This window comes from Aythya ferina, assembly GCF_964211825.1.
Source record: "Aythya ferina genome assembly, chromosome: 13".
Taxonomy (NCBI): domain Eukaryota; kingdom Metazoa; phylum Chordata; class Aves; order Anseriformes; family Anatidae; genus Aythya; species Aythya ferina.
This window is the reverse complement of record NC_140311.1, coordinates 10,269,684-10,292,071: the sequence shown is the minus strand read 5'-3', so window position 1 is coordinate 10,292,071 and position 22,388 is coordinate 10,269,684. Positions and strand designations below refer to the sequence as shown.

Genomic DNA, 22,388 nt, shown 5'->3' with positions numbered 1-22,388 from the left:
TACATGGGCCAGGAAATCCTCCTTCCTAAGCCCTAACCTTCCCCAGAGGAACACCCACACCCCAAATTTAATTCCAGTTTGGGAGGTTGGAAGATAGTTACCGTGTCCTCTTCTTCTAGTGGCCCTTCAAATTTAAGTACAGCAGAATGAAGTCTGCTTCCCTTCATCTGTTTTTGGTTTGGTCCAACCTTTTCCTGACAGATAGCTTCATATCTCCAAATTCTTTGGGAGTTCTTCCCAGCCCTCCCTCCCCAGCCAAGGCAGGCACACACATTTTCAAGCCACCAGGAAGGGTCTTTGCCACACAGGTTTTGATGATTTTATTTATTTTTTTTCCAATGGGTTACATGGTGTTTTAGCCTCAGCTACTTCTCTAAAACCCCACGCAGGTAGGACATTGCACACCTTTTTGCTTTTCATCATGGGCTGCACTGAGCAGATGTGGCCCATACTCTGCTCCAGCTGTGTTCAGTCAGAGCCGTGCAGAACAGCTCTGGCTGCTGAGCTGACCAAGACATTGAAGGCTCTGCCCCCTTGCTGTTGCCTTCAAAAGTTAAGAGGAATTTGACTACTTGCTTTCTCTTCCCTTCACCCCAGTACCTTGTCAGGAAGTTCCTGACAAAGTCTGACAGTGACAGAAAGAGATAAAGGAGCGAGTGTGACCAGGAAAGTTCAGTTCAATCTCAATTTCATTGTCATTCCCCTCGCCAGAGGGGTTGATGGTGTTCTGCACATCCAGAGGTATCGTCATGGTTATGTGTTTACACAGCCTTGTCCCAGAGGGCTGGAGCTTGTAAGTCAGCTGTAATACAAGGTCTCACCTGAGTCAGCCCTCTGGCCTTCCCCTGAGATCCCGTAGGTGCTGAAGTTTCTCTTTGCAGACAACCTATAAGCAAGCCCAAAGCTTCCCAAAAGCAGAGCTCTGACATAGGCACAATGCCTTTGGAAAGGGCCAGGCATCAGCAGCTGTGTCCTACAGCTGTGGGCAATGAAGGCTTGTTTTCCTCTCCAGCCTCAGTGGTAGCACATCACAGAAGCACCAGACTACTTCTGATGAGCATCTTTGATTACAGATGAGAGCTGCTGTGGGGTACCGCTGGCTTGCAGGACACGAAGTAGCAAAGTTAAATGCAGCATATTTTGGGGCAGGGTTTAATCTTTCTACTTCCACAAATCCTTTGTCTTAAGGGCCCCTGCAGTTTAGCTCATGCCTGGGCATGGTGGCTGGAGTGCAGCAGATGTGGAAGCAAGGGGCGAGTCAACGCAGACAGCTGCAAAGGCTGTGTTTGTGGCAGCTACATCCACAGGTGATTCTTATTTTTGGCTGGCCAGATGATGGGCCCCTGGGCTCTGCCTTGTATCCGCAGCCCCTCTGGATCTGACAACCAAGACTATTTCATCTGAACATGGCTTCAAACTCCTCCAGCTCATCCCCTTGGCCAGTCTCTGGCAAAAGCCCTGATGCCCAGCACAGAAGACAAAAATGCAAAATGTTCCTGTTTGTGTACAAACGGGTTGTACCATCACCACCAAGGCTGCGTGTAGAGGCCCATGGGCCACAACTGAGGACTTCCAGGAGGATGATCTGCAGCCTGATGGTGTCCAGCGTGGCCAGCACCACCCTGTGATCTGCCCCTTCAATCCTTCAGTGCAGGCAGGACATCTGATGTGTCCGAGGAGCTGGCAGGGGCCGGGCACCTCGGAGCTCCCTCCCATGCCCCGTCCGGGTGCTGGGGGAGCGTGAGCGGGGACCGGCTTTGCTGACTCGGTCCCGGCTGTCGGGTCCGATGTGTCTCCAGCGGGGTCTGTCACGCTCCGCCGCCGAGGCTTGTTTTTGCTGGCGGGCAGGAGCTCAGCAATGGACAGGCAACCAGAGGCAGGAAAGCGGGGAGAAGAGGGGGCAGATGAGATAAATAGGTACTGTGAGGATAATAAAGGAGGACAGCTGGCCTAGAAAGCTCAAAAGAGAAATCGGCAAGAAAAAAAAAAAAAACGAAGCTAATTCCGTAGTGAGAGGCTCCTGCTGAGCCCACAGGAGAGAGGCTCCCGCTGTGCCTCCCTGCTGCCCAGCGGAACCACGGCCTGTGCCTGGCCATGGCTGGCAGCTGCCGAAGCCCCCCATGTCAGCATGGTTTGCGGCCAAGGGAAGCAGGTGGCTGCACGGCCTTCCTCACGAGCAAGGGACCTTCTCTGCGGGACAGAGGTGGCTGCTGGACAGGCAACGTGCTCCCAGGGCACGCTCAGGGATCTGGGCTGTACCAAGCCTCTGCATGCCAGCAAACAAGGCGAAATTGGGCTTCAGGGTCTTGTGGCTTCTGTACTCCAGCCCTTTCCTTACAGTGTCATTATCTGAGACACTCGGCTCCTCCAAAGGAGATAGGATGGAGTCTTGGTACTACCTCAGTGCAGCACTAAGCCCCACAAAGCCCCACAGAGGCCAGAGATGAAGGCTTGCCACCCTCATCAGGGCCGGTGTGGCTGCATGAAGCACTGAAGCAATTCACCAGCAGTCACCCAAACAATTTGGGCTAAAGGATTTATTATCACTCAGGCCCCCTGATGCACCACGGCACCAGAGGCAGGCACCAGAGGCTGTGGTGCCGAGACAGCCGTGTCAGTGCTCCCTAGGATCCCACAGGGAGGTGAGCCCACATCTCGGCTCAGTGGTTTCCCTGTCCGGGTGAGTTTTGCTCATAAACACAGAGCACTGGCACTTTCACCGATAGCATCGGCAAGCTAGGTCGTTTTGCAAGGTTCCAGACAAAGATGAGGGAAAGTTAGGGAAGAAACAAGGGAGCGGGGAACAGGCTGTGCTCCCCAGATTGGTGGAAAAGGGGCGGAGGGGCTAACAAAGCAACCAGAGCCTTGCTTTAATTCCCTGCCAGCCACCACGTCCACAAGCCTTTCTCTCCCAGCACAGGAAAGGCTGCTCACACTTAATCCTCCCCACACGTATTCACACCCCTCCCCTCAGAGCCTGGAGCCTGACTTGGAGAAGTGAAAACAGCCACTGCAAAGTCAAAACTAAGTGGCAGCTTCCCATTTAACCAGCTCTAATTGCCAGCTGAGCAGACGGTTAATCTCCGAGAACGTGCTGTGGTACGGGTGTTGCTGAGTCCCCGTAATTGCTTAAGAGCAGCCATTGAGGACGCCGGGAATCGGCCAATTATTCTGCCTAGTTTCTTTTTTTTTTTTTTTTTTAGTTTGTTATTTTTTCACAATGTTGTGAATTTGCAAAGAACTTTTTTTGCCCAAAAGCAGCCAGCGCAGGATCTCTCAGCAGTTCAGCGAGGATGAAGAGATTATATCTGGGCTGGCTAATCCTGTGTGGGCAGGAAATGGGGGCAGCAGTGGGGACCCCACTCTCAGCTGTACCCACCACAGGGAAGGGGGGGTCTGCTGTGAAACCCTTCCATACCATTACTCTGGAAGTGAAGGGGAGGGAAGGCGGCAGTCACAGAGGTGACTCCCTGAGCAGAATTCATCCCAGCAAGCCACTGCTGGCCCTGAGTACAAATCACATCCAATTTCCAGTTCCTCAATGGCTCTATTGAGCAATAAATCAGCTTGGCGTCCAAGCTGGCTGAAACACTCGAGCTTGCGCAGTTATCTTATTCAGCCCTGAGAAGCTAAAGCCTTCTTTCTTGCCAAGGCCAGCAGGCTGGGGAGAGTCAACCATCCAAATCCCTTCAGAGCTCACCAATAAAAAATAAAACAAAACAAAACAAGCCAAAAAAAAAAAAAAAAAGACAGAAAGCAAGTCCCTGAACTGCAGATCACCTGCACATCTCCATTTGTTCAGCTCTTTTTCTCCACACCAGAAGAAGAGATGTGTTTGCCAACCCCTTTCCCAGCAGCAGCCAGTGTGACTTTCCTGTTCCTGCTGTGAGCAGTGGTACAGACACGTGGCACTCAGCTGCCCAGGGCGCCCTTTGCCTGTCCCTGGCCAGATGTAAAATTCAGCATCAAGTGATTTTCTCCACATCCTACAAGGGTCTCACAGTGAAACCCAGGCACACATCCTAACCCAGCTGCAAGCTACAGCAACCACAGCATCTGCAGCTCCACCACCTTATATCTATATGCGGCTCTCCATCTTGCAGCCCATCCCTCCTATTATTTTCACCCTTGAAGACACCAAGTGGAATCTGTCACTGGCTTAGTGTAGGGAATTTCTTGGTGTCCCCCCTCAGCTGGGATGGGACTGGGGAGCTAGCACTGACCCCCAGAACACAAATCCACCCCACCCTACTCATGGCAGGCAGGAAAGCTCCCTGAGAGCTGAAACAAGAGAGGATGTGGAATGTCAGCGAAGGAAAAAAAAAACAAAGCAGAGCAGGAGAACAGATGACTTAAAATCCCCCGGTGCACCTTCAACTCAAAGAATGCCAGCTATGGTCCTAAAGCCATTATCACAGCAAATCAAGGAAGGCACCTTCGGTAGCACGTCTGATCTCTAAGCAACATTAAAACGTGCCCTACAGATGCTGCCAAACCTTCTAGGCAGAGATGGGGGAGGTCCACCCTGCCAGGGCTGGGCTCTGCTCGTACCCCCCAGCCAGCCTCCCAGCAGGGGCTCTGGGGAGCGAGGCTGCCCTGGGCATGGGTCTGTGAGTGACCAGGGCTTGTGAGCAGCCACAAGCACATCTCCATCCCGCCTTGCATATGGATGCAGCAGAGACAGCATCAAATGATGGACCATGAGCACAACAGCAAGTGACAGCCTTCCTACGGGAGGATTTTGTGCTTACCCAGCACGGCCTCTGTTGTGTTGGAAAGTGACAGTCCTGGGGCTTCCCAGAAGCTCTCTGAGGACAAGAGAGAAAACAGGGGAACATGAGAGCAAAGGTCTGGAGGGCTCCCATCCCCCAAAAAAGGCTCTCTTTACCCACAGCACGCCCCTAATCTCTGCATCCCCTCCTGGGCAGCCCTCTCCTCCTCCTGCATGTCCCTGGCACCCACCTTGCTGTGGGGCTGCTCACTTCACCCTGCAGACGTGATGCTGCATGAGCCCTAATCAGCCCTGAGACACCTCGTGCATCCAAGCCCAGTGCAAGGAGGAGGGAAATCATACATCACAGAAATGAAATAACAGAGGGGTGGTTTTCCATCTGAAGTCAAATTGATCCCATCTGTTAAGTCTCTCTCCTCCTGGGGAAGAGCCGAGGGGAACCGGCCCAGGGCATGTGCTTGCCGCACAGCCTGGGGAGCAGTGACTTCTCCTTTCTCCACTGCACACATTCACAATTTTCATGCTGACACGGGGACTAAACACCCTTGCAGGTGCAGGTCCCAGCCCCACTAGTTACTCTGTGGTCTGTGCAATAGCCCCATGATGTCTTTCACTTGACACCTCCCCTTGGCTCCAGAGAAACCAAGGACAAGCTGTTCGGGCAGGGTTGAAAGGCTCACAGCACTTTCATTTTGCACAAACACGAAGCCGAGCCCAGCAGTGAGGCCTCCTCCTCCCCCTGCCTTGCCCAGCCCTGTGCCCATGCCACCTTGCTGCCACCCTCCTCCCCAGAGGCAGCTGCACTCCGACACCATCGCACCTGGACAAATAGTGGCAGCCACACTGGGGCTGCAGCAACGCTTCCACGAGCTGCCCCTGCCCTCCTGCTGCCTCTTCGTGCCAGCTGTCCAGCTGCGGATATCACATTTGGCTGTCCAGGGGGAGAACCGCTAAGCCTTCTCACAGCTGCTCCTCGTGCAGAAACCTTTGCACGGGGCAGCGGTAAGGCAGGCGACCATATGCTCCAGCACGGGGGACAACGAGCCACTCGCTGCGATTAGCAGCACCATGATGAACCGTTGTCATGACTGATGGCATGAGTACTCTGGGGGAGCGGGGAAGGAGCAGATTTTCACAGCAGATAAGGCCTAATGAGCAGGGAAATAACCTCAGCGTGCTGTGGGAGATTTACAGAGCTCCGACAGACATGTCCAGCCTTGCAAGGAAGGAAACAGTTCATTGCAAGCAAGAGCTGGGGCGGAACAGCCAGGGGTGTGAGAAAGAACACTTTTCCCTGGGTTTGGGAGTGGGGGAAGAAGCAAACCCTTGCATGGAGGAGTGGAAGTGAAGGAGGATGCTGCAGGGCATGACGGGTGTGCTGGGAGCAGGATGGGGTCTCCAGGTCTGGCCAGGCACCTCAGCCACCCTGCTGCAGGGAGAGCAAGAAAACCGTGCGGTTAAAACACATCCACACAGCACCCAGACCACCTTACAGAGGGGAAACCAAGGCACGGAGGGATACAAAGCCAAGCAGTCATCCCTCCAGGGCACAGCACCCTTGTGCTGGGGAGAAAGGAAACTTCAAACCTCAATATTGGCCTTTGTACCTTGCAAGCCCGTTCCCAACAGGAACCTGTGTTGCCTATTACTGGCTCAAGTGCACGGCACAGCCGTCCCCACCGCCTCGGGGGAGCTTCGCCATGGGAACTGCTGCCGAGCCACCTTGGATTAGAAGTTACTACAGCTCTGCCAGGAAGCCTGCCCCGTGCTTTCTATTTTTAGCTGCAGGCAGACCTATTCATATCAGTCACTGCTGAAACACAGGTCTTTACGCACACATTTGGTGCAGTAATTCAGGACCATGAAGTCAGTTCCTCGGCTTTGAACACATCTCACCGAGATAAATAATAAACCTACGAGCCGAGTGCTCCCCAGCCCGGGGGCGATGCGGGGGGAGCAGGGCTGCACATCGCTGAAGGTGCTCCCATCACACACATTTCTTCCACGGGATCACACCACTGCTTACGTGCAGAGTGAGGCACAGGTCTGAATGTGATTTACCAGCTCAGGGCCGTAAACTGCAAGGGAAGCGGGAGAAATGGGATGAGAGACAGGACGGGTCCTGAGGGAAGCATAAAGAGATTCACAAGGCTCCAAACTGGTGGTTGTTTTCCTGCTTTTTAATTATTTCATCTTAAAATGCTTTTAGAAGGGAAGTGCTTCATTTGTGCTTAACACAGTACAAGTGAAAAAGATGTCTGCTTTTACAGCTATTCACTGTAAAAATATGGAGAGCAAATCTCAGAGGTCCGCAATAAGTCAGAGTTTCTTGAGTAAACCAAGGCAGGGAGAAGATGTACGCGCCTGGTGCTGGAGCTCCCAGTCAGCCAGCCCTTGTTCTGATGATGCTTTATCGTGCTTCCCCCTTTCACATGCACGATAGCACTTGCCAAATCTAGGCAGGTAACATGATTTAAAAAAATGAAGAAGCCTTCAGCAGTGAGACTGCACACCTCCTTCCCAGGAACACTGCCTCTGCCCGCCATCACCCTGCCCTCTGCCAGGGGAGGGGCTGCAGAGCCCCCAAAAAACAGTGGCACCCACATCCCTCCACTGAGGGGGTGCTCCCCCAAAACTGTCCCTATTTCTTCCTATATAGCTTTCTGCTTCTCTACCTTCTTCTCACCCTGAGTGGGACATCTCACCCTCTGAGCCCCTGGGCACATCACCATGGGCAGGCAGTCACTGCAGGAGCACTGGGTTAAGCAGCACGGCACCCCACGCCTCCCAGGGCAGAGCCCTCAAGTCAAGAAGCCTCTGAGTGAAAATCTACAGATATTCATAATTAACATCCTTAATTCATAATTAACGTGCTGAAAGTCTCAACAGGTCTAGAAGCCCCTGCAGAGCCAGGGGCCGCAGCCCTGGTGCAAACCTGGGGGAAATGCGAGAAGCCCTGTGAAGGGGAATGGGACAACACCGACTCCAAATCCCCATATTTACGGTGCTGACTTCTCTGTAGCTGCCTTGCAGCTGGTGACAAGATGCTGGTTAGCAGCGTCTCTCCTTCTCTTCCCCAATTGTTTTCTGAGTGACAAACCAGAACATGTAAGTACTCCCATGAGCTCCTAACTATAACTCTGTACTTGGGGAGATTTAATCAAGAAATCTTCTGTCTGATTTGATTCAATTTTTGCAGAAAATGTTACCTGGAGCTTGCTAGCTATTTTGGGGATGAAACGGGCTTTCTTGTTACACTTTTACAAAGGAAACCTGAGCATGTTGCTCAGCCCAGAGAGAGCTCTTCACCCTGCAGTGCCCTGGGAGGAGGAGAGCCCCAGCCAGAAATCACCCATCGCCCAGCCGACAGGCATTTACGTGGTCCGTCCCTGCAGATTTCACCCTACCACTTTCCATGTGAAGGAAACACTGCCTAGAACAGCTCGTTGGGACTCATCCTACCTGGCCACGCTGCCAGCTCGCTGCTGGCTGTAGCAGGCAAGAGCCCGAGGCACTTTGCTGCAGGGTCCTGCAGTCAGGAGGTGGCAGGAGAGGGTCTCCTGCTTGCATAGCCAGCCCCATCCCCACTGGGGCCCTGGGTCACTCAGCATGGGAATTGCTGCCAGCAGCCCCAGCCCTGCTGACCCGAGGTGTGAGCAGAGCAGATGGGACAAACGGACAAAATCTCCTCCCATCGGCGCGTTTTCCAGGAGGAGCACTGGCAAATAAATGGACAAAAAAAGCCCCAAAGCAAAACAAGAAGGAGTGCGAGCTTATTAAGTCTTTTTCCATCCCCAGTTTATGCTTCAGCTGCTACCTTGAGACCGGCACAGAAAGCAACGTGCTGTTTGCTTCACGCAGCTCCTGGGACCTGCGTGGCACACTTTCTGCTTGGGTACCTTCACTTCTGGAGGCCATTAGACAGGGTAATTTCACCAGTTCCTGAGCAAATGCCTGGAGGGGTCCTTGCAAAGCCAGTTCAGCACAGCTGAAATATGGAGGAAATGTTCGTTTGAATCCTAAAGAGAAATGTAATGACTGCTTTGTAGTAAAGCGCATTAAAATCAGGCCCATTTTGGCTGATCGAGGCATGATCTCATCAGCACTCTCCAAGAAGAAATACTTCTGATCCAGCCAGTGAGCTTAACACCTTTACAGAAGAGTTTTCATCAGCTGACAACACCCAATTTGGGAAGAATTAGCTCACAGCATCGTTCAATCTCAGACTATAAAAACAAGTGCATTTAATCTCTTTTTTCTTTTTTTTGTTTTGTTTGTTTTTGGGAGAGGTACTTGCGGTTTGATGGGCCCGGCTCCGCTGAGATGACATCTGGCTGAACTCCCCAGCAGAGGTTTGCCCTGCCGCTTCGCTTCGCTGGGGGCTGTGACCCGCTTGCTCGCTGGCACGTTGGTGCAAATAACTGCTGGTGCAGGTGCTGTGTCCTGAGCAGGGTGGCCAGGAGTGAAATGAGACCTTGGTAACACTGCTTGGGGAGCTGGAATGAGCCCCTGGAAAGGCAGCAGCACAGCCCTGAGGCACCCAAGCCCACCAATACACCACAGAGGGAAAGGACATAGAGCAACCTTTTTGGGGAATGAGCACCAGGGCAAAATCATACCAAGCACTTGCAAAGGCTTCTTTCCTCTTGCCCTGTCTCATTCCAGACCATAACACTGCCACCTGTGCTGAAAGAAAACATTGTAGGGAGGAGAGGTTAGCAGACTGTTAGAAGCTGGTTTGGCAACATGCAGGCTTGTGAATACCCAACTGCATTTTGTTAGGGTCTGGTGGTCTTACTCATTAAAAGGAGGGAGGCAGGACTTCCACTGGGACAAGCACGCAAAAGGTGCTTGTGGAGCAGGCTGCTGTTACACAGAATGCGTCAGCAAAGGGAAGGAAACGGCGAGCTGTCAGCCCTCCCCAGCGCTGCTGGATGCAGGCACAGCCTCAGCCTTGGCAGCTGCAAGCACTTGCCTGTGCTCATCTGTGGTTGTGTTCCTGTGTGGGATGGTATAGAGATGTTAGGCTATCAAGGGATTATGTATTAGCAAGCATTTGCCCTGAAACATGCTTGTGCTCCTGCAGAAACATATGCTGGCAGAGCAAGAAACAAACCCCAAGAAACGCAGCTCCCTCTGGCCGCGTGACGGAGCACGGGGCTGCCTCCTGCGGGGCTGTCCCCAGTGCTGGGAGGCTGTCCCTGGGCACAGCACCCCTGTGTGTGCCATTGGCACGGCGAGGGGGAGCTGGAGCAGGGGTCCCTGTGGATGAACCTGTTCAGAGGGCAGGCACGGTGCCAGTATGTGAGATCGGGGGAAACTCAAAACCTCAGCTGGTCTCCTCCAGGAAGGAGGTTCCTTCACCGTCTGCCCCAGGCTGATCCTAAGAAGCCCAATATTTGTTAGTGAGGAGCAAATGAGGAAAAAGGACTTGGCCCCTGGCTTCCACCTCCTCTCCCAGGTATCAGTGCCATGCCACAACCATCCACCATTTCGGCATCCCGACAGGGAGGGGGTGCTTATAGGGCTGTTATAGGGATGTATTCTGCTCCCACATGCTGCTCCAAACGCAGCACTGCAGCTGATTTCCCTTCAGTGATTCCCACCTGGTGTCCCCTGGTGTTTAGGGACATGAGCTGCTTCATCTACATGATTTTTTCATCCCTAGCACTGACAATCCTCTGATACTGCTTGGGTTTTGTTGTTGTTGCTGTTGTTTTCAAACTAATCAGAGCCCTGGTGTTGTTTCTCATATCAAAAGTTCCCAGTCAATCTGATTTTCAGAAAACATCGCGTGTCTGGGGAGAAACCTGTAAAATATGGAGCATGCTCTCCATTTGCATCCAAATGTTGAAAAACCTCGTTGCTCCTCTATGATACATCATATCAGTGCTACTCCTGCCATGAAATATTCATGGCCATTTATTATGATGTGCTTTATTATCCCTGTAAAACTCTCCAGTGATCAGTGTCTCTGTTTGCCCAGCCTCCAGCCTGGATCGGTGCTCCTGTCCCTCCCTCAGTGCCAGCAGGGGCTGGATTCATCCCCGTCCCCACCAGCTTTAAGGCTGGTCTTGCTGTGTGCCGGGGGCTCTGGGCATCCTGGCTGCTTCCCTCCCTGTGGCATCAGGAGGGAGACCAGGACACACTCTGCCTGCAGTAAGTTGAAGGAAAGGAATGAAATTAAAACCAAGATTGACACCCTGAGCCCAGTGTGACAGTGAATTAAATGGCTTTGCAGCTCCTGCCTGTGTTGGGCCGGCAGCAGGGAGTGCAGCAGGTCTCGCTACCCCTGCACCCACCGTGTGATGCTAAAAAATAAAAAATAAAGGGAAACGCTCCATCAGGACAGTTCTCAAATGGTTTATGGCAACTGCTAGACTCATTTTGTCATTATCTACTAGATGCTTTTCAAACGGGTGTCTCTCCATTTCCTCCCACTCCCTTGCAGGGTCTGGTGCCGGGAGAGCGGCGCTGAATTGTTCACACCCACCAAGCTGCCCCCGGCAATAAAGCAGAGGCAAAGGCTGAACCCAGAGGGAAGGTGGGAGAAAGGCAGGGACAGTTTCTGGAGCAGATGCAGCTTGTGATTCAGAGCAGCCCTTTATAGCAGGACACTTTATAAGAGTCCCATTCTGCAAACCTTTTATTCTTCCTGCAAGAGCTTGCTAGACCTGCCTTTTACGTGCAGAGGGGAGTAAAAAAGATCTACGAGGACGCTGAGAGCTCTGCTTTCATAGAGGCTGCAAAGCTGGATCTCAGTGGGGTGACCTTGATACAACCTCTTGCTTCAAACACAGCAAACAGTTCTGCGTCGAGCAAACTGCTGCAAGAGGACTCGGGCTCCCCGCTTGCCAGCATCCTGGCACTGCTTTTCCCCAGAGCAGCGCCTTCCAAAAGCGAGCTGCATCAGCCTCAGAAAAATAAATAAATCTACTTTCCACATCATTTCATCTTCTGATAACAGTAATGAACTCAGTCCAAGGCATTACTGGGAATTAATGACTGGCTGCCTCCTGACTCACCAGCTCGTCCCATGATCGCATAAATTCCGAGGAGCCGTTATGAACCACGCATCAAAGAGGAAGCCGAAAATAAAGCAATTGAGCAAAGCCCTGGGATAGATATACAACATGCCAGTCCCACCTGGAAGCCTGAGAATTGAGATGGGCTCCGAGAGGCACGTGCTTGCTCTGCCCACATGGGGACGGGACCCCACCAGCAGCTGCAGGGCAGCTGGGGCTCCCATGCGACACATATCCAAGCTGCGTCACTTTCCCAAAATGAGTCGAAAGCAGCAGACATCGCCCTTAGAGAACCGCTCCTCTGGCTAATTAAACTCACATCGCACGCTTTACCTTTAACCTTTCTTTGTGGCCAGCTCTCCGGTTTCACCGTGCTCTTGTCTGAGAGATTAAAGAGCCTCCCAAAGGCTCCCCCTGGATGTGGGTACTTCTGGACCATTATCACATCACCTCTAACCTTCTCTTAATAAACTAAAAGAAGATGCCTCATTACTGAAATTAAGCTTTGCAGCTTTTACCTGCTTGGCAATTAGAAAGCTGGGTACCTCCTGTATGCAAGGTCACTCGGACTTGTCCTCCCACCTCACAGGGCTCTCTGCAGGGAGAAGAAGGGTTAACAAAATTGACAAATGCTTGTTTAAATACCTAGATTTCTTGCTTTCCTAGTTGCAAATGTAAATTTGGATGTCACTAGCTCCAGTAATTAGATTTAATGACTAAAGAGCATTCGGAGATTATGCAATTCATGAAGTTCTCCATCAGAAAGGACAGATTAGATTTGCTGCTCTTTTTGAAAATATGAGTTATCGTCATCATCTTTGCGTTGAACATGTCAATCCTGCCTGCTTGTCTCAAGAAATTTAACAAAATTAATACGTCATTTTGTTACCATTTTTTAAGTACAGTCCATGTGCAGGTCTTTATGTACCAGAGCATTCAGCTGGTTGAAGAGGCAGGCAGAGGTATGGCTGATAACAGAATACATTTTAATTTGGAAAAAAAAATACAGCTGTTACATTAAACCGAAAGGCTGAGCAGACCCACTCCAGACCACAGCCGCATTCATTTACTGTTGGGGCTCACTGCTGCTGGAGTCACACACCCAAACTACTCAGGCTCCAAGGACAATCACTGTAAAATACAGCCCAGTGCAGGAAAGAGACTTGTCTTGTGATAGATTATCCCCAGGCGGAACTAGCACCACGCTCCAGGTGCTTGAGAAGACAAGCCCTGAAAAACAATCCTGCACTAGAGATGTGTCCTTCTGCTCTGCCAGGCACCGGCCTTGCCCTTGGGACCCTCAGGGCAGAGTGGGACACATGGGTGTCCTGGGACAGCAGTCATCCCGCGTTGGGAGCCAGGCCACAGATGCTGCAGAGGCATCTCTCACTAGCCCAGTAGCTGCGTCCCTCCAGGTCTTTAATTAAGGCAGCTTGGGCTTCCCAAGCCGTAGGGTGTGAAAGCAGCACCTCGTAAAAACGTCCCAGCCCCAATAACACTTCTAAATCAGCTTCTTGGGACGCAGCCGTAACAAGCCACATGGAGAAGCCACAGCAGCAAGGGGAAGGTTTTACTGGCTCTTAATTACGAGGTTTGGCACCAGTGTCTGCAGCTGGTGCTCTGGAAAACAGCGAGGAGGAGCGCTCCGGCACCATCCCTCCGCCTGTGGCAGCTCCCCATGCTCCTGCACCTTCTCCGTAGCAGACCTGGAAGGAAGGACAGAGGGCCCAGGTCCCCAAGAATTTGGGTGGGATGGATGTGCACCCACCTCTGGGGCAGATGGGCTGTTACACCACAGAGCACACATCCCAGGCTCTGTGCACCAAACATATTTCGCACACAGCTGTGTGTTGGCACGTCTAGGACTGCACACTACAGAGATGGGGACCGGCAGGGTCCCTGAGAAGCTGGATGAGACCCATCCCAGCACACAGCCACCCTGCTCTGCCTTTTTCCCTCCAGAAACTCACTCCTTCATCCCCTGAGTAACACATAGGCGCAGATGCTGCAACACCAGCATCCCATTATTAGCTCTCCAAAGCCCCACAAGCCGGCAGCGCCGACTTTTTCTCTTTAGCAGACCTCTGATATTTTCCTGGTGGTGACCTACGTGTAATTAACTGAAACCTCCTGACAGGCCGGCCTCTCCCAGGTTCCTCGCTGAGACCGTCTGAGAAAGGCCCCGCAGGTCAGCAGACTAAAAGCTGCTGATGTGAACAAGTCCCCAGACGGCGAACCTCACGATTAAGAGCTCTTTAACCCAGCTGAATCCCTGCCTGCAGGATCAAAGGCTGCAGCTGGAAGGCTGGATGCGTTCAGAAAGACATGGTTAATTGTGAGAGCAATTAGCCTCTGCGAGAATTCACCAAGTACGTGACAGATTCTCTGTGCCTGGAAGTGTTTAAACCTCAGAGGAGATCCTTCCGAAAGATACGGCTGTGTTCAGCTGGGGTGGAAGGGCCTGATACAGAAACGGCCCACTTTGTGCAAGAAGCCAGAAGAGACGAACAGAATGGTCCTTTGAGCTGGAAAATCTCTAAAATCTATGAAACTATTAATAGGGTGAGACGTTTCCAGTGGGTTTGACAGCTAGATGACAAATCTGTGTTAAATTCCACAGGATCCAAAGAAACTCTGCTCGGCCTCATTTTCTGATATCCTCCAAGGGCTTTCCCAATAGGGGATTTTAGTTTTCTATTTTTTAGCTTCAAAATGTTCTTCTGAACTGGAAAACTTCTACAGCTCCAGTCCGCTTACCTCCTTCTGCTGCTCCATCCTCTCCTGTGTCCCAGCAAGTATGTGGGCAAACCCCCGGAGAGGTGGCAGCAGGGAGCTGCTGTAGGAGCTGCCCTCCTACCCATGGCACAGTCCTCCCAGGAGTTTCCCTTGGCCACTCTTGCATCAATGATTTTATTTTGTTCCTGTGAATGTTGCAGATGAAAGCCCCAGGAGCTCTTTTGTGCTGCCCACCAGCTGTGGAGCCACCCACCACGTCAGCCCCTCATGAGCATCTTCGGTTCCCCTTGCAGGTGCTGTTGCCCATCCCAGCCACCGGCAGACCTCTCTTGCTCACCTCTGTGGTTTCTGCAAGCCACCATCACACCTCAACATCCAGATCAGTCAAATTTGGAGAAGGAGGTCTGAAGGATATCAATATCCCACTTGTGTGATGAGCATGGGTGGCTGGGTAGAAGGAGGAGACCCTACCTTGCACTTTCCCATCTCCAAGCCAGGGCACGACCACATTTGCAGACCCTGGAGAATCCCCCTGGCTTGCACATGTTCTGCTGATCCCAGAACAGCTTGATTTAGCATCTCTTTTAACTGCTCTGCAGCTTCATCCTCCCAAATTCAGCGGGGTTGCTGCAGCTCTCGGTGTCTGCTGCTGGGGCCGTGCTTCTCATGCTGCCTGCTCTCTCATCTGCCTCGAACAGTACAAGCAGTCGTGAGGCACAGTACATGATGCAAATGATTAAGAATTAATAACTGCTTCTCAGACCAATCATTTCAGCCAAGACTACTGAGAGTTTATTATTTTATATGTATGTTTTGAGCAAGATGACAGATAATTGAAAATGTAGTATTACTCCCAGTTGTTCATCATCTTCAGTGAACTTACACACACACCCCCAAACATAAAAAACCTCGTTTCAGAATGCTGCATCCTCCCCTCGCCTTCCTTTGCCATGCTTGCTTAGCAGGGAAGTTCTTCAGGGAAGTCTGACTTACAAGCTTGTGCTGTGCCAAGATAACAGCCAAAAGGCGTAACGGGAAGGAGACTGACAATGCCTTGTTTGCTGGCAAGGAGACTGCACTCGTGTGCGATCACACCTGCTCCTTCAGCAAGATCTGGGAGGGGAAAGCAAAACCAAACCAAAACACCATCCCTGTGTGAACAGGTATAACCATAAGTATACAAGCACTAAAAATGAGAGTAAGCCTGAAGCATGGCAAGACTGGCAGGGCTGTCAGGGAAGAACGAGCTATAGGTAAGTGAGAGAGGTGCCAGCCACTGCCTGAGCAAAGGAAACCACAGAGCAAATACTCAGAGAGACCCTGCAGAGGTTAGTGGGGGTGCTGCAAGTCTGTTGGGGGTCACAGATCAGGAACCAGAGGATTTCCTTGTGGGTATTTCTTCAGTAGGAAACAGCAACTGAAAATGGAAGAAATGCATGAAAAGCTGGGTAGGTTTACCAGTAATAACAACAACAATAATAATAATGTTTAGGATGTGGAAAGTAGAAGCAGGCAGACTCTGAAGCCCTGAATTCTGGTAGGGCTTCCTGACAGGCATGAAAACAGTACCCTGCACTGTGGAAATCTGCTCCCTTATGAGGCTGCCAGTCCTTCAGAAAGCAAAGAGGTTAACAAAACAGAGGCAGGAGAGATTAAAAGGTTTTCTGCACTTTTGCATCATTTAAATGTGTGCAGGGGACTGCATTCTTCCAGAAGTCCCACTTGGCAGAAGGAAAATAAAAACCACTTGGAGGATTTAACCCAGCAGTCCCCAGTTCAATGCATATTTATAATATGAAGTTTGTATAAGGCTGTAGAAAGCTTGGGAAAAAAAATACAACAACAGCAACCAATTTACTGGAAGAGAAGTAATTGGCAGAAGGATCCCAGGCTTGTTTAAACCCTGGACATGCTTTTTGAAGATTTCTCTCTTCCTTCTCACAAAAGGGGCTTCCCCTTGTGCTCATCCTCCATGCACAATTCAATGCGTCACAGGGTGGGCAATGATGGCAAAGGGCTCTCTGCGGCACAGGGCAGGATTTCAAAAGCGTGCTGGCAAGGAAGATGCAATCTGGTGCCTGAGGATCGACAAAATCTGAGAGATCTCCAAGCAGCATCAGGGCTCAAGGTTCTCAGACGGGTCTGATCGCTGCCTGGGGGAGCAATCAGCACCTGCTATTCTGTCCCCAGCCATCCTCATGATGGTGCAAAGCCTTTGGAGAAGAGGCCCTCTGCTAGTCCTGGGTTTTCCCCAGTGCCTTCTCCGTGCAGACAGTCACCACCCAGAGGGGGCTGTCACTGCCCATCTCCTCTTCCTCCCAGCGCCTGCAGATGGCAAAGCATGGAGCTGCCAGGCAGAAGCTTGCCTTGCCTACTAGCCCAGCCAGTAGTGCTGCCCTCCAGAAACCTTGCCTTCCTCCTGCAGGAGATGTGTTTTGTCAGAGTTTCTCTCCCTCATTTCATAGGATCAGTTCCTGCCCCAAGGAAGAGCAGAGAGGAGAGCTGAGCACCAAGACACAGTGGTCCAGAAGTGAGAAAACCACACACACACAGCTCCCTGCATGCTCAGACTGCAGCTGAGATGCTGGTTGTTCCTTGCTAACATCGTCCCCTCATGCCACTTGATTTCCTGGCCCTGATAGCCCTTGCAAGATGCTCAGGGCCCAGATGTGCTGTTCCCAGATCCTAAAAAGTGCAAACACCTTTCCTTTCTTCTCCTTCCCCCTTGTGCCTCCTTCTCTTGGCTCCTACACGGTACTGAGCACAACCAGGAGTCTGCAGGGGGGGGGCAGGCTGCAGCTGGTACAAATCAACGCAGCATCCCTGATTCAGAGTGACCGAGCATCTGATACGAGTCCTCCTGCATCAACGACACGTTCCTGGGGACTACAGGCACTGCAGAGGAGGAGGCTGCACGGAAGGACCCTCCCGTCACTTTCCATCTCTCATCCCTCTCCGTGCAACGCGTGGCCCGGAGCCCCAGCGGCAGCCAGCCTTGCCCAATGCTCCCAAACACCTCGAGGACAGGGTCTGGTCGGGCAGAGGGAGAGGCAGAGGTGGCACCCTGCCCTGGCAGAAGCACAGCACCCTGTCCCAAAGGCAGCAAGAGATCCAGGACCAAAGGAGCCTGGAGAAAACCATGGTGAAGGCTGTGTCCATCCATCCACTGCAGTGTTGTTTCCACATCCATCTGCCTGTCTGCCCTCTCCCTGGGCCAGCCAGTGCTGAGCTTGCAGGAAAACATGAAATTTCACGTGTGCTAAGTGACACCTGTAATCCAGGGCTTTCCCCAGCAGATCCTCCTCATCCTTCTCCTCCTGCAGGAACAAGGGGGGTGGTGGAGGTCAGGCCTTTCAAGCCAGAGGACGGTAAATCCGTGTAGCACTCACTCCATTGTCCAAAGATTCATGGCTTTGTTCTCTGAAGGTCAGCTCCGTTTGTTCTAGTCAATTAAGGCTAATCTATGGCTTCTCCCTCTGCTCCTTCCCTGTCCTTATGCTCCTTGTCTGCAGGAGACCATTGGTCACAGGAAAGCTGGAGATGTTCAGAGTCCCTGAGAGCCACAGCAGGAGGAGGCAGATAGCTCTTCATCTCACAAGGGGCTCCCGGGGACCCCAGAAAAGCTGGAGACTGGCAGAGAGGAAAATCCCAGTGATGTAAAGGCCCAGGAGCCACCTGCAGCCTGGGGATAGATGAGGGTCCCTGCTGCAGCAGGTCCATTTACCCCTGTAGGGCAGGGACCAGGAACGGGGGCACGTTCTCCATCCACGTTTTCCATAGGAGAAGGTGGAAGAGTTCCTTTCCTCTTGGCCCTGGTTGTCCTTGTTTGCTTTGTCAGCCAGCTTTGTTTGTCTGCCTTGTTTCTGAGCAGCCCTCGGGGCTGTGTTTTGGAGAGAGGGTTTCATCAGGCAAAAGTAAGGTACAAAGATGAGTTAATGAGAACGATTATTCAGTGACAGCTGCTGCCGCTCACCTCCTAACAAGCGTAAGGCACAGCCTTGCAAAAACAAGGCTTTCTCTGATGATTATGTGCAGGGGGATTAACTTAGGAAACTTTGCTTAAGACCTGCAGTGATCTTATTGAAAATCTAGTCGATGAGCAGACAACTACAGGGGAAAAATACCTTGTTTGGAGTGCAGCTGCTGGGAGCAGAGAGAGCCCGAGGCTGGGCTAGAGGCAGACGGGAGATGTGCAGCCCTTGTGCTGCCATCCTGGGTTTGCACACCCTCATCCCCAGCACACACCGCTGAAGGCGATGGCCCACCTGGGGCTTGGCAAGGCAGAGCCCACTTCCAGAAGCATTTTCTCCCCTGACTGCTGCAGCTCACAGATCAAGCCCTCGGTCTCACACCCAAACTTCCCCTGCCACGAGCTCCCGCGACGAGCACGGGCTGTTTCTCACCGCAGACAGTCTCCTCGATGACTACAGTCAGCTCCGCTAATGATTATAGATGTGTTCATGCCCGAGAACTACTCTTCATCAGCTTCTCCACACAGGCATGAAATGCCCAAGCCTGGCACGTAACACCTGCCATTTAGTGTCCCCATCAAGCCACAGGGGAACCAAATGGAGTGGAAAACTGGCCCAGGATCCACGCTTTCCTTCCAAACTGGCACCCCCTGAATGCAGGACTCCTCTTCTCCTCCTACCTTTCCCACCAGCCCCCTGCCCAAGCTGGGCGAGCAGCAGTGCCTGGCGTGGGTGCCTCAACCTGTTCTGCTGGGGCGTTGTGCACAGAGCAGGACCTGATCCCTGGGGTCTCTGCCCTGTTAGCCCCGGTGCCAGCCTCAGCTCTGGCCGGACCCAGCGTGGCAGCCCATCAGACAGATGGCGAGCGAGCCCTGCTCCATCTCCCGGGGCTGTTTGGCCACTCCAGAGAGCTGCCCTGGCCAAGCCCAGTTTGGCTGGCAGGTGCCCGTGCCCCAAACGGAAACGTTTTGGCAGGATGGGGAGGGAGAGGCCATGAGCTGAGTAGATGAAACCGCAGTCCCCATCCAGGCCAGGGAGGAAGGCTTCCCCCACACAGCTCCTGGGCCTTCCTCGCCTGGGCACACCAACCCCAGTGCCCAGCAGCTCTTCCCTTGCTGGCTCCCATCCCTGCTCCGTTTCAGGCATCGGTGACACCACACTGGCCACCAGCGCTGGCCCTGCTCCCTGGGCAGCATCCCCAAAGCAGCTGCCACAGCTCTCTGTGCTTTCCCCACCATTCCCTCCGTGAAGCCCTCCTGCTTGATTCACACTTGTTCCACCTCCCCCTGCTGACCCCTCAGCCCCGGGGTCTGTTAGCAGTCAGTGCTAATCAGCTCCTGCCACCGTCCCTTCCTCCTGACGCTCACACGGCAGCTGCTCCTTGTCAGCCCCATCAGCAACGCTGATTTTCCAGAGCTGGCTCTTAGGGACCTGCAGGGGTCTTACGGCCACCTCTAAACACCAGTCCCTGCAAACCACCATCACTCTTCCCTTACACAAACCTCGAATACATCCTCAGCCATAAAACTCCTGTACTCATCCACGCTGGTTTGTTTCCCAGGGAAAGGCAGAAGCAGGGTTACCGTCCTCTCAGGGGATGAGGAAACCACTGCGGGCTCCTCCACAAACCCCAACCCAACCTTCATCAGCCCGCACTGAGGGCCAGAGGTCTGCAAAAATCAATGCTCTTAAAACGAAATAAGAAACCTTGACAAACTTTTATTTGCCTTCTCCGCTCACAGGCAATTAGAGGAGTAGAACATAAGGTCTGATTTTATGTGATGTTTTTTTTTCCCCTTTCTTTCTTTTTCCAGTTTGTAGCTCTTGTACCACAGAAATGCATCTTGCATGATAACTATATACAGGAAGAACTCTCACGGCATAAGAAGTCCAATCAATACCACCGGGCAGCTGGAGCCAAAAACATGACAGAAACGAGCTGGGAATTGGAAGAAAGTAAAAGATACCATTCAAACCCCCAGGGAGCGATGAAGGGCCAAAGCGTGCCCTGCCTGTCTGAGCAGCCCCAGCCTGATGGGGTTCATGAGATCAGTGCCTGGGAGAGGAGAACTGGTGGCCACCAGGCACCGTGGTGTGGGGGAGCGATGGGCAACAGCAGGGGGAATCACCCCAGCACTGATCCTGCTCCTGCAGAGTTTGTGCTGCCATCGGAGAAACAAGAGGGAGGGAGATGCCCAGTGATGGAGGGCGAGAGCAGAAACTGCACCTGGAAATGGGGGAAATCTCTGGGGGATAGGGGTGGTGGGAGCCAGGGAGCAGGGGAGGTCCCCGCCGCCGCAGACAGAGGCTGGGCGCTGTGTGGGAGATGGCAGCAGCCCGCCCCAAAGAGGATATGGGAAGGATTTATGAGCACAGCTATAATGAAAGCCAGTTATCCGTGACCATCTTAAATCTTGTCAGGGGGAGGATGAGAGGGGCCATCTCCGGTGTGCAGACGGGAAGATTTAACGCTGTTGTTCCGCAGCATGGGCACGGAACAAGCCCCCCGCGCAGGCTGCTGCTCGCGCTCCCGGGGCTGCTCAGGGCCGAGCATTGGGTGCTGAGCTCCAGCCCAGCTCCCACAGCCCTCACTAAGTGCGGCACTGCCAGCCTGCTCTGCTGCTGCTTGTCCCGGCCACGGGAAGGAGGAAACCTCCTGTCCCTTCCCTGCCCTGCAGCCTGCTCCCCTCGGCAGCATGAGGGGCATGAAGCAGCTGCCCCCTCATCAGGGAGCAAAGGAAGCACCAGGGTGCACTCACCCCACACGGACCATCCCCACTGCCCCAGCCCAGTCCTTGCAGCCCCACCAGCTCCAGCCAGGGGATGGTGTTTCAGCCGGGGACAGGGGAAGAGCAGCACAGCCAGTGCAGCCTCAGTGTGTCCAGCCGTAGGAGCTGCCCACGTCCCCCTCTGCCTAGCAGCCGAGCTGCGCTCTCCCAGCAGGGAAGGAAATCAGGTAAGCAATGTCTACAAGCACATATGGAGGGGCTGGGACGCTGCCCAAGCTTCAGCTCAAAAAAAAAGTGCACATCTCATGGTATAAATATTTTGGTTTGCCTCCTCCTCTCCAGCCCACAAGCTCCAGCACAGAAACCACAACAGCAGCCCTCAGCGCAGCCGTCTTGGCACTCGCTTCCCTCCGATCCCCACAGCCACCAACGTCTGCCGCGACAAAAGCCTGTGCAGTCTCACCTGGGTGCGTGATATCACCCCAACCCCCTGAGTGACCCCCTGCTGCAGAGATGCTCCTGGCAGCATGGATGGCTGGGGGGCACCTTCTGGCCCCAGGAAGACACAGCTCGTGGAGCTGTTTGGCTCTTTTCAGTCCCTCCTGAGCAGAAAAGAGCCAAGCCCACTCCCTTTCCTGTTAGGATGAGAGCTGTCTTCGTTAACAATCAGAGCATCTGCAGCTGTGGCCTGCCATGGCTGAATGTGATGCCACCTCCCAGCGATTTGCTCCTCAGTGGCAGCCACAAAAGTTTCTCTAAAGGCTCAGGGAGGTGGGATAGGGATTCGGTGGTTTGGGGATACATTAATTTGATTCTGATGGGAAGGAGAGGACTTCCCTCAGGGGCTTTCTCCGCTGATTCCTCATGGAACAAGAGAAAGAGAAGGACCACATCTAATGAAAAATATATATATTAAAAGCAATTTTTCACCAGCTTAATGGTTCTTTCTTCTTGACCCAGCAGAGGAATGAGGTGGGCTTTGTTGTGAATGCACCCAGGCGGTGCCTCCCCCTGTGTACACCCCAAAGCCAAACACCCAGTGCAAAACCTGAGCTGGGGCCCTGCACTTACCTGGGCAAACATTTGTTTTGTGCTCTAATAGCAAGGCAGATGCGCTATTCCCCTGTGTAAACATCCACTCTCCAGACATAAGCACTTCCGAGCTGTGCAGCACTCCTCTGTTCAAACAGCCACT

At 52.8% G+C, this 22,388-nt stretch overlaps 1 long non-coding RNA gene across 1 annotated transcript; it reads right to left on the bottom strand.

Annotated features, from left to right (window-relative positions):
* Window positions 1–9,345: 9,345 nt before the first annotated feature.
* On the bottom strand, window positions 9,346–21,788 carry LOC311443932. Its single transcript, XR_014697568.1, has 4 exons — window positions 21,657–21,788; window positions 12,276–12,352; window positions 9,531–9,731; window positions 9,346–9,413 (listed from the first exon to the last, which is right to left on the bottom strand). It is a non-coding gene; the product is annotated as an uncharacterized lncRNA (long non-coding RNA).
* Window positions 21,789–22,388: the final 600 nt, after the last annotated feature.